Genomic DNA, 12928 nt, shown 5'->3' with positions numbered 1-12928 from the left:
GGTAATGAGAGTAATATAAAAAATAAATTAGATTAAATTTTATCTCATCAAAACACATAAATTCAATTTATTTATTTATTAAATTTAAATTAAATTAGATATTATAATTAAATTCAATAATATTAAATTGATTCTAGAATCTTTATGGCAAGGGTGAAGACTGAAGAGCAGATAGCAGCATTTATTGTAAAGGCAAAAAAATCGGCGAGGCGGGCATTGATGTACCGTTGTGGCGATAGCGAGGCAGCTAGCAGCATTTATTTTGTAGTTGGGAAACCAAAACAATTGGTGAGCAAAGTGGGGTTTGTTTCTAGTAAAATGTCTTACAACAAGGCTTCTGGTTCTCCTGCATTTGTTTTTTATTTTATTTTTAAATATTTTAGAGTAAAATGATTGATGTAAATTATATAATAGTCAAACAACTTATATTATTTATAGTAGCTGTTTTCTAGATCTAAACCCATCATTTAAGTGCATGTTCTTCTAGCCATTTCCTCATTAATAAACCCGCGTTTGTTTTGTATTTGCAGCAGCTATTACTATCTCTTCTTTATTTCTATAATGGACTGGTATTATTATGTTGTAGGTTTTATTCCTCCCTTGTTTTCTCTCGTTTTTAGGGAAGAGTTTCTCCATGTGTGGAGCCTCAAAAATCAATGCTTTTGAATTATTAAGTTTGTATTTCAAGAGGGTTTTTTTTTTTTTTTCTATTATTGTGGTTTGCTGTGGTTTTCAACCATTTCAAGCAAGCAACAATTACTAGCTAGTAGCCTTGTTCACACACCAGTGCTTGAAATGGCAGTAATTAAACTTGAACAAAAAGTCAAACTGCTGAGTCTCTGTACCAACATCATTGAAGCCACAGGATTAGTTCATCATTTTTTTTACTATAAGTTTTGAATCAAAATCATGAAGAAATGGGTGCTGTACTCTTGGATCGTACAGAAACAATCGATACCCCACGAGAAGCTAAGGATTGATGGCAGCCTCCTTGTGGAGACCCCACCATCTCATCTTGGCTCGCCTGGTCAGAAAGAGCGTCATCTCATCTGTCAGCTTCTGAGCTATAGATTGCCTGTCCTTGGATGGCAGCCATCTCATTTATCTCCGATCAACCTTAACCAGTAAACAACCACCGCTATTGTCCAGTCACATGGAACTTCGTAGAAAGTCACCACTACACAAGTGTTAGGATATTGCATTATTATAGTAAATACCTCATTTTTATTTTATACAAGTAAAACAACTTATTATTTATTTGATATAAAATAAAAATACATTTTATGGTATAACTGATGTAATATTTTATGGCTTTTTTATTTTTTTATATTAACAAATATGTTAGAAAAATTTATCATTATTATCTATAAATAAAGATATTATTTGAGAGCAAAAATAAAAGAGAGAGTATTAAGAAAATAAGAGAGAAGAGAAGAAGAGAGTGACAGTAATGGTTGCTGTCATTGCAGCAGCTACAAGTGCATCAATGAGAGATGAGAGTTGAGTAGAGTGGATGTGATCTTTTTTTTTTTTCATATATTTGTATTGTATATACTTTCTCTATCTCTAATAATATGGTTCTCTCCTGTAAATGTAGGATGTTTGCTAAACCACGTTAAATATTATGTCAGTTTGCTTAGCCTCCAATAGGTAAAGATCAAAACATCACCAGTCGAAATCCCCAATAATTGGTATCAGAGTATTTGGTTTAAATTGATGTTTGATTTTTGCTCAAAAATAAAAGTTGTTAAAATTATGTTTTGACCATACCACTATGTAGAGGAGGAAGAGACGAGCACACTGGTGAAAATAGCAAAAAATTCTAATGTGGGACATGGCCGCACGGGCCCACACTCACCAACAAGGAGACTACCCACGCGCCCCAACACCCCCAACACAACGCCACGTGTCTTCTTCACCAGGATGGGCTGACCCGATATGAATTCTAGACAACTCGACTCACGTGACTGACCCGAATATGGATGATGTCAGTATGATGTAATTATGACGGTAGCATGCACAGTGAGCATGCTAAGTCAGCGCCCAGTCAGTTGATATGTCAGCATAGTGGGACTCACCTTGCCATATCATCAGCTGTGAGCCGAGCTGTGTTGAGTCGAATGGAGCCGAGATAAGTTAGAGCCGAGCTGCGAGCCAATCGATGGGATCAAGTGTAGCGGATTTTACATGCAACCGAATCTGAGATTAAATCTAGGTGCTCATCAGGCTAAAATTGTTTTAATCAAATCTTAGCCATCTGAAGTGCGATTTGGATGATTTTAAACTTGTTTCCTCCTAATTTGATCATTTTGGATGTAATGATACAGTTCGATTGTTGAAATTTAGACTAAAAATAGTAGTGGTGAATTAATAAAAAAGATTGCTTGATTAGAAGGCATCTAAAGGTCATCATGGTGGTCGTTGGAGATGAAGAAGAAGAAAGTGCACATATTTACCCAATTATATGTACTGAATTGCTTATTGAGGAAATTTTAATTGTCTTGAGGGAAGGCAAAATTAGGACACTCTAGACACCCGATCTTGTGGATGATTTAAGGTGGAGAGTGGAAATTGGTGAAGAACAATATTGATGAATCTAAGCACTGGTAATCTCCTTAAATGTTGAGAAATCAGGTATAAAACCAAGTTATTCCATATCACTTGTAAAGAAAAACCACAAAAAAGCTAACAAATGGTTGTATATACGGAAAGACAGTATGATTGATAGATATGGCCTAAGAAGTTCTAGCTAAGAGATTAGGTTTTAAGCGGGACCGATGCGACCCCTCCAATCTTTCTTGGGAATTTACTTAGTTGAAGGATTATCCATACGGTGCTATTTTTGTATATGTAACAGTTTGTGATAAAACTGTTGGAGACTAGCAAGATAACGACACAAAAAATAGTTGAGTTTCTTATGTTCAAGAATCTGATGGAGTGGTGATTTCTCCAAAAAGGTAAATTTGGTGATTGTGATTTCTCGAAGGGAGAATTGATGAAGACCCTGATATTGGAAAAGAAATACAATAAGAGGATAAAGATTGACACCTTATTTTGACTTTGATAGGTGTTGTGATATGATAAGTTGTTGTCAAATATAAGTAAGGAATAGAGAGAATTTGAAGAGCAGAAATTGCACGAGGGCGCATAGAGATTGTGCAAGAGTACCCGTAAGATCCAACGAGGTACTATAATGAGATAATAGGTCCAAGGAGAAGAAGAGTTCAAAAATAAAGCTCAAGGTAGAGACACTGTGTGAAAAGTTGTACAATAAAAAATCTTTTGTGCTCTTGATGAAAATAACAAGCGAGGACCTTTCTAATATGCATGCAAGATGGAAAGATAAGCTACTATAGAAGAACCTAATTAAGCGGGTGTGACCGCTTATGATGAAAGGCGAAAACACTAAAGGAGAGTTGGTGTGGATGGAACTATTAAGCAGAAAGGTGTAGAAACTCTAAACATAGAAATAAAGATGGAGGATTGCGAGAAGTGTATCGTAACTCTCTCTTTTTATGTGATCAGTGGCAGTGATCTCTCCCAAGTCCACATGATGGTAGATAATTTTAAAGCCACTTTGAAGCGTCCCAAATGAAGGAGGATGTGATCGCCTATGAAAGGCGAAGACACCTTAGAGAGAAGGTGTGCGGGCCATGATATTAGCTCAGGTTCAAATCGTCCCATGACAATAGATGAAGACACCTTATACAAGGTGTGAGGGCCATGATATGAACCCAAGAGCCAATGTGATGGCTAGATATGAATGGACAAGTGTATAGCCAATGAAGTGGCTATGATGAGTATGGAGGCAAATAGAGGATTGACTTTCATGGATATTACCTCCATGTTAAAGATCAATGAGCTAGAAGACATTTGCCTTGGACAATAAGTGGATGACTTGTGGAGCATTAAGATACGACTGCTAGGAATGAGTAGAGGGCATGTGCAGGTTCTGGCTTGTCAAGGTGATGAGCTCAGTAATGACATTGTAATACTCAGAGTATAGAAACAAATATGGATCAACATTTGATGGGTCGCCTCTATAGTTAAAAGTGGAGAGCTACTTGTACTCTTAGGACTAAAGTGAGACTTACAGAAAAGAAAGGCGTGGATCTTAAGGTGAAATAGAGAGCAGACGCAACTCCTGGATGAGTAGACTATTAGAAGAGTGGTGAGCTTGTAATCACATTGAAATACTAAAATAATAATTGTCGCATTTGAAAATAGAAATTTTTATTTAAGGGGGTGTTGTAAGCTTTGGTGGGAGGCTTGATAAATCATTTTGAATCGAGCATGGTTGATATACTCGAAGGGAAATGTTGTGTTAAAGACGCTCTCAAAATGATAAGTTTGGAAAAGCTGCAGAATGCAAGCTTCTGTTGAAGAAGTAAAAGGACAATTGCACATATAAATGGCAAAGATGATTATTGTTAAGATATTGTTATTATTGTGGCAAATACCCTACTTCCACTTTGTACAAGTAAAACAACTCATCATCTACTTGGTACAAAGTGGAAGCATATTTTGTGGTATAATTAATGTCATGTTTTATTGCTTTCTTATCCCCTTCATGTTGAGAAATGTGCTGGAGAAGCTTATCATTATTGCCTATAAATAGAGGCTTTATTAGAGAGCAAAAATGAGAGAGAGAGTGTTAGAAGAATAAGAGAGAAGAGTAGAAAAGAGTTATTGCAAGTGCAACAATGAGAGATGAGAGTTGAGTAGAGTAGATGTGATTCTTCTCCTCCATGTATTTGTATTGTATGCTTTCTCTTTCTCTAATAATATGGACCTCTTGCATAGATGTAAGCGGTTTACCGAACCACGTTAAATATTTTGTCAATGTGCTTAGCCTCTAATAGGTAAAGATCAGAACATCACCAGTTGAAATTCCTAACGATAAATAAACAGACCGGTAAATATTAAAGCCCTATTTTATTTGAATTTCACAATTTTCAGTTTTTGTTAAATAATTAAATATTTATTTTGGGGTGTGCACTTAGGAGAGAGATTATGAATTTGTATCTACATAGGACTAGGAAGCTAATAGATACTTGTATTGAGTTTCAAGGAATTTTGGGATCTTTGTTTTTGAAGAAGTTTTTTTTATTAATTATTGAATAAAATTGAAGATGGGGAAAGAAATTGAGATGAATTGTTTGATTTGTTTGATGGTCTTTATAGAGACAAAACCACATTATATCGAGAGAACAATTTCTTTTTTTTATCATAGATTTGAAAAAAAAAAACAGAAAAAGAAGAAGAAAAGGGCCTTGAAAATAGTTTTGACTAGTTATTTTTTTTATTAATTTTTTTATCCTATAATAATAAACTCATGACTAATTAGGAAAGGGCCTTGAAATTAGTTTTAATATAAAAAAAAATATGCAATGTACATTTTAAATTAAGGTTTACAACATAGGATTTTATTTAGCAATGATCTTTCATTTGATGTCTATCATTTGATGTTAAAAATCAACGAAAATAGTTTTTAAAATAGTTTTTTCTTTTCTCTAAGTGACACTAATTTTTAATGTGCATGACAAGAAACATTATAAAGAGATGACCACGACTATTAGAATGAAATTCAAGATGTTAGATTAATGAATTTTGGTTTCAATTGACATCAAATCTGGTAAAGCTACTATAGGTATGAATTACCTATGGAATCTGGAAATATTGGAAGAAGCTAATAGTCAAGCTCTAGTAACAGTGAGATACCTAAGAATAATTCATGAAGTTGGATAAAAACTTTGCTAAATCTTCTGGTTTCTTCACAGTTGATGATGGATTAGGCTTTTTCCAGTTGGATGAGCTGTTGTTTCAGGGATAAGCAGTGGAAAGATTATCCGGTAAGTAAAAAATGGATATCCTCATTTTTCCCTTCATTTCCAAAAGCTTAAATATGACATAGAAGAACCTCTTCTTTACAGTGTAGGGGTGACAACTCGTAGCTCATCCTGCAACGGCGGTTGGGGCGGCTGAAATGGTGGTGCTGTCAGCACAGATATGTCATGTACACTCAAGAAGATTTTTTATCGGGTGAAACAAGAGGCAAGCCCCATTGGCTGTAGAAGAGGTTGGCTGATTGGCCGTCTTGTTTGGCACAGGAAAAAAGTCTTGAAATATATCTTACATTATAGGATTGCGTACAGAGAGAGAGAAAACAAATTGAGAGAGATCGGGTTGGACTGGGGGCCCTGGGTCTGACCCAGGGTGAGTTAGCACTCGCATGGGCTGGCCCAAGTGAAATGGGCCCCTTCGGCTGAGACCGGTAGTTTTTTTTTTTAAAAAAAAAAAAAGTACCCCCGGGTGTATATTATACTTAAACTGATAATTATGCAACCATAAATGTGGAGTCTTATTTTCTAAAAATCTCATCAAGTCAACTAGCACGGTTGAGACTTACGTGTTTCCCGCACCGAGCTTTTGGAACAATAGAATATAATTTACTTAATTATATGATTTTTATATAGTTTTTACTTAATTTAATTCTATATTTCTTGAGATCTTAACTATATATTCAATATGAAATAAATAAATAAATAAAATAGCACCATAACATAAGAATGAGGATTTAAAGGTTTTTTGTTCTTTGGATGAAATACAAACTTAGTTATTAAATTTAATTAGATTATAGAAATATTTTAACCCAACATACCTGGAATCCAATCTATTTAATAATCTAAAAATATATATGATAAATGAGTGGTTATTTATGCTTTTCCATGTATTTTCAATTTTAAAAGTGTGATAATGATTAATTTTTAAAGTGATTTTTATTTTAAAATATATTAAAATAATATTTTTTATTTTTAAAAAATTATTTTTAATATTAACACATCAAAATAATATGAAAATATCAAAAATATATTAATTTGAAGCAATTAAAAAATTTTAAGTTTTTTTTTTAAATTGAAACACGATATCAAATACTATTTTTGAATTACTTCAAGTTATAAATGGAGATTTCAAAACCCATTTGAAGTATGTATGCTAATGATATTTTGATATTTATTTTAAATTATTTCAATTTGTTAAAATTAAAGGTTAAATTCTAATATAAAAAAATGTTAAAACTAATTTTTCAAAAATAATTATTTATTTTAGAAAACCTTTGAAAAAATAAGATGAAAATAATGACGATAATATAAAAAATAAAATAAAATAAATTTTATTATATATCTAAATACATAAATTTAATTTATTTATTAATTGAACTTAAGACAAACATTATAGTAAAGAATTACTATATTAGAGAATTGAACAGTATGTTAATGTAGAATCTTTATGGCAAGGGTGAAGCAGATAGCAGCATTTATCTGTATAAATGGAGGCAAAAAAAATTGGTAAGCACAGGGGGCATTGATGTCCAGTCGTTGTGGCGATGGCGAGGCAGCTAGCAGCATTCATTTTACCGTTGGGGGAAACCAAAAATATTGGTCAACAAAGGGGGCGTTTGTTTCAAGGAAAAGATTTTACAACAATATTTCTGATTTTCATTTATTTATTTTTAATACTTAAACAATTAAAGGATAGATTCCCCCCTAAGTATTTACAAAAAATTAATTCTTAAACAATTAAAGGATAGATTTCCCCCCTAAGTATTTACAAAAAATTAATAGATAAAAAAAAATTAAATGATTGCTATTTTATTTAATTTCGCAACATATATGTCTAAATTACTGTCTAAAATTGTTAACCCTCTAAATACATAACATAAATGTCACAAACATATTGATTTTATTAAATTTCATCTAAAAATTTAATATAATTTAATTTTATAGAAAATTTTCATTTTTTATGTGATAATATATTTAGTCCTGAATTTATATTAAAAAATAGTCTCAATATACAAAAATTACAAACAATAATTAAAATTGATTATACACATTTAATTGAAGTTGAACAACAAAATTGAAAAAAAAACTTATTACAATAACAATTAAAATTCAACACAATTATTTCTAAGTGATTATATTTTTAATCCTAAATTTACAAAAAATTATTCTAAATGGAATAAATACAATATATTAATTAAAATTAATCATACACATTTAATTGAAATTGAACATAAAATTTGAAAACAAATAACTAAATTTGAACAAAATAATACAAAAATTATTTCAATAATAACTAAAATTTAACATATTTATTAACTCGTAAAATTATTAAAATCATAAAACTGAAGAAAAATAATGATGAAAACACAAAAAATAATGAAAAAAAAAAACACAAAAAGAAAGAAAAATTATTACCTTAATATTATGTATATTTTCAGCTAATAATTAAAAAAAAAAACATATTGTTAATGAATCCATAAAAAAGAAAAATATAAAGAAAAACAACATTCCTAAGGATAAGAAGAAAAAAGAATACTTGATTTTAGCCGAGAAAGAGATAAAGAAGAGAAGAGAAAAAGAGAGAAATAGATCTATAATAGAAGAAGAAAAAAGAAGAAGATGAAGCCCCATTTGTTTTTATCTAGTATTTAAATTTAGTTTTACCGATGAAATTAGTGTTGATGATTCCGTCTCTAAAGTCAAATAAATTTTTTTAACTTGTATGAATATTTTTAAATACGCCTCCAAATATTATCGCTGACTTTTTATTTTGTCAGTGACACCATTGAGAAAAAATGAATAGCCAAAAGAATAGTAATTATTATTACATTGAGAAATAAATAGTTTTCATAGTCATTGAAATATATCAACAGACATATTTTTTCAATATACCTATATATAATGTAAAGTTTGTCGGTATTTTCAACGATGTAAAATAGTGTATGATATCAAATTATAATTGTATTCTTTATCTATCTATCATAAAAATACTTAAATTCACAACTGTACACACAACATATTAACATTAGTTCACATCACAATAATAAAATAAATATTTTCTTATCATATAATAATAAATTAACATCATTATCATTATATTGATATGAATTTCATCCATAAATCAAGGTTGTCAAAAACACTTTTTTTAACATGACACAAAAAATACAATATAAAATTGGTTCGTAAAACCATAAATAATTTTTTTTAACTAATTATATATTAACAATTCCAGCCATGAAATTAAATTACATTAAAATCTAATAAAGTGAGTCAACAACTTTATAATTAATGAGTATCTGAAAAAAATAAAAGAGATAGATAATATGAATCAAAAAATTAATGAGATAGAAAAATAAAAAGATTCAGAACAAAACTTCTTAATACAAGAGAATCACTGAATGGTAGAAAGTACACACTTGGTTGTATCCATCACAATAAGTCTTAATAGATCCCTTTTGAGTTGCAAACTAATGAGCCTAAACTAGTAATTAACTAACATAAATTCAATAATGAAATAAACCCCTAAATAATGTCTAATGAGCTAGAAAAAAAATTCAAATTCAAAATAATTATTCAAAAAAAAAATTTAATAAAAAAAATCTGCATGTTAAAATTCCTTTTTGTAGCCTGAATCTCTAATTTTTGCATATATCTTGACATATTTAAGTCAATATGTCAAATATGTTGCTCTCTTTCTTGTCTGGATTAATTATTGGGCCTATGATATATAGTTGGAAAGCTTAAAATGCATAGTTTTTATCTCAACTTTAATCGTAGTAAAATTTCAAACATGTTGCTCTCTTTCTTGTCTGAATTAATTATTGGGCTTATGATATATAGTTAGAAAGCTTAAAATGCATACTTTTTATCTCAACTTTAATCGTAGTAAAATTCCATAAGTAGCTTCAAATATGTCACAAACAATACAAGAATGTCTAGTTTGACATATTTGACAAGATTCGTCCACTAACTTTGACCTTTTAGAATATTATTTTTCCAAACTCCATTTGACTTAAATATTTACCATAATATATTTTCATGTGTCTAATATTTCCTTGTAAAATTTTAGTATCCAATGTACGATGTGAAAGAAATGTTTAATCTCGCAAAACTGATCAACAGATATTTTAAAACTAAATTTGGACCTGACTTAGTTTGTATTATGAATTTAGTAAACTCATAAAATCAGATCGAGTTCACCTAGTCAACCAATTGTATCGATTTTGCACAAATTAAGTCTGATTTTACTGTTTTGAAGTTTTTGGATTGATTTTACAGTTAGATACATGTTGACTACGAGTTAACTTGCGATTTTAACAACAATGTCATTAATATTCCATTATAGTTTATAGCATTACACATTTGTGTTATGCAAATTAATAAAAAAATCATTCATCAATTGACTCATCCTCATCTCTATCGCAATCTTCTATATTGATTTCATCGCTATCATCTTCATCAACTTGTGTAAGTCCACTAAACTTTTAAACATTCAACTACTCAGCATTAACACTAACAAAAATATTCTTAGCATAAGCAAATTTAAATTTTCTTCTAAGTCATTAGACAAAGCAACTTAATATAGATCAACTAACTCACCAAGTCGAAAGACATCATTTACCACATTTAATTCAATGTTGTTATCCTAAACAACATCAATGCAACCTTTAGTTTGATTTTCGTTGTAAATAATCAATCAACTCTTGAACGATCCTTTCTAAAGGAAGGAATGTGTGTGTAATAAACTTGCTGGCATCACTTGATGAAAATAAAAACATCTTTGACGTTACAGAGTTTAGCCTTTGAATTAATTTTTACCAAGCCATGATAGAGATCTACTCTAATAATATTTGAAAAAAAAATACTTTATTCTATTTGCTATAATTTTACAATTCAATTACCTCTTCCAATTTATTATAGCAGTCAACTTTAAACTCATTAGAAGTCAATCTCTTAACACAAATCTAATTGTTATATGTCTTCCTACCCTATCCATATTCTTCAATATGAAACACATCTCAATGCACTTTCTTACCATCATTATGCCTTAGAACGTAGTTAATTCTTGTTTTTAATTGAGACTTAAAATAGTACAAGATAAATGTTGAGATCTCTTAAACGATATAGTGCTTTGTTTTTTACTTTTCTCTTAAAGTTGAACAAGTATCTATATGTAATTAAATGAATCTTTTGAAATATGCAAAGAAAAATAATAAAATTTTAATTGCGATGCACATGTAATTTCTAATTTGTCAAATGGATACATCCATCTATATTGGACTAGGCTTTCAATTTTTGCCTCAAATGATAAATATACGGGTAGATGCCTTATTGAGCTGAAAAATAATGAAGAGAATATCATCTCAAGTTTGCATATTGTCTAAATGATATTCATTTCAAATCTCTTCATGTGTTGTTTTGTAACTTATTGGAGCATATCTCTAAAGAAATGAGTTATTTCCATGAGTGTATTCTATATCTTCTTTAGTAATAAATCCTGGTAAGCTATTGAAATGAGTGTTTGCATAAATAAGTCACAATCATGGCTCTTCATTCCATACAATACTTCAAATTCACCAACCTTGATATGTTCGAGGCATGTTTGTCAGGAAAACACAGACTTTTAAGTAATTTTGTACTCTTGTCTAAGGTATAATTGGCTTTAGGCTTTGGGCTTTATGACCTGTGACCCAACATAAACTAACTTCATATTTTTACGATGACAAAACAAAATTATATTAATTGAAACCTTAATGTTGTCCTTTGTTTTCCTCTTCACGTTCATAATCGTGTTGAAAATATTCTCAGACATGTTCTTTTTTATGTGCATGATATTAATGTTATGATAGAAGATATTGATCTTCTAATAAGAAAACTCCTAAAAAATATTTTGATTTATCCAATTATGCGCCAAACTAAAATAAAAAAACTTATGTTTGCTAAATTAAAAACCAAACGTAATGTCATCATACTCCAACACCACATTATACAATTCTTCACCGAAAAGAAGCAGCGGTGCAACATCCCTTTTCAACTCTATTAATAAAGAAGTATTTTATGTTCTTTCTAAATTATGATCTATTGGCAAAAACCACTAGTGACAGTAAAAAAAGATGTTTTATTGTTATTTGTTAGTGTGAATGCCTTGTTATTTTTTATACAATATAAACATGTCAGTTTTATATACGTGCTCCAACCAAAAATCATTCCATACACTGAAAAATTATTGATAGTCCATATCAAAATTACATTCATCATAAAATTTTGTTTCCTCGATACATCATAAGTCAAAGCTCTAAATGACCACAACTGTTTCAACTTATCAATTAATAATCAAAGATAAACATCTGTATTCGAACTCGAACTATTAGGACCAGGTTTGACCAAAGATAAAAACATGAACTCTGCCCCCACATATCGTCGGTAGCAAGTTATAAACCGTAAGTATCACTAGCAAATAAAAATAAGCAATAAATTAACCAAATGAATTAAATCTATTTGTATATAACCCAAGACACACATTTCTTCTCTCTACTAAAAACTAAGATATACACTATTAAAGTGTTTCCAGACTTCACCATTAGAAGGATGCATCATCTCTTCATCTATCACATCATATAATTAGCATCATGTCATATACTTTATCATTTTTTATGGTATAAATAACCTTTGTAGTCTATATGTGATTGAGAAATACCTAAGTTTTCTATGTGCGATAAAAGTCCTTTGAGAAATGCCTAAGTTTTCTGTGTGCGATAAAAGTCCTTCCCCTACCAGTTCTAGGTTTACAACAAGAATGCTCACATGTTCTATACTCGGTCAATTTTGTATTTTCAAGATAGTACATATAGAAGTTTGGATTCATATCAATTTTCTAGTATTATAAATCGAGGAGTTTTATTATGGACTTAACAGTATAGAAGTTCTTTTTCAGTTTGTTCCCTTAATGTAAAATATTTTTTGTCCATTCTACAATTATGTAATAATTGCCCTCACTCAAACCATGATTTGACGTTATGGTGAACACCTCTACAACGACTGATAATTTACTATAATTTATGAAACTATCTAATAATGATTTGTTA

General features: G+C 30.2%; 1 long non-coding RNA gene across 1 annotated transcript; it reads left to right on the top strand.

Moving 5' to 3' along the window:
- The first annotated feature begins 918 nt into the window (after window positions 1-918).
- LOC105134831 (uncharacterized) lies at window positions 919-6117 on the top strand. Its single transcript, XR_844080.1, has 3 exons — window positions 919-1185; window positions 5781-5852; window positions 5934-6117. It is a non-coding gene; the product is annotated as an uncharacterized LOC105134831 (long non-coding RNA).
- The last annotated feature ends 6811 nt before the right edge of the window (window positions 6118-12928 follow it).

This window comes from Populus euphratica, unplaced genomic scaffold (genome assembly GCF_000495115.2).
Source record: "Populus euphratica unplaced genomic scaffold, PopEup_1.0 scaffold120.1, whole genome shotgun sequence".
Lineage (NCBI taxonomy): Eukaryota > Viridiplantae > Streptophyta > Magnoliopsida > Malpighiales > Salicaceae > Populus > Populus euphratica.
Note: the sequence above shows the minus strand (reverse complement) of the source record. Positions and strands in the feature narration are given on the sequence as shown.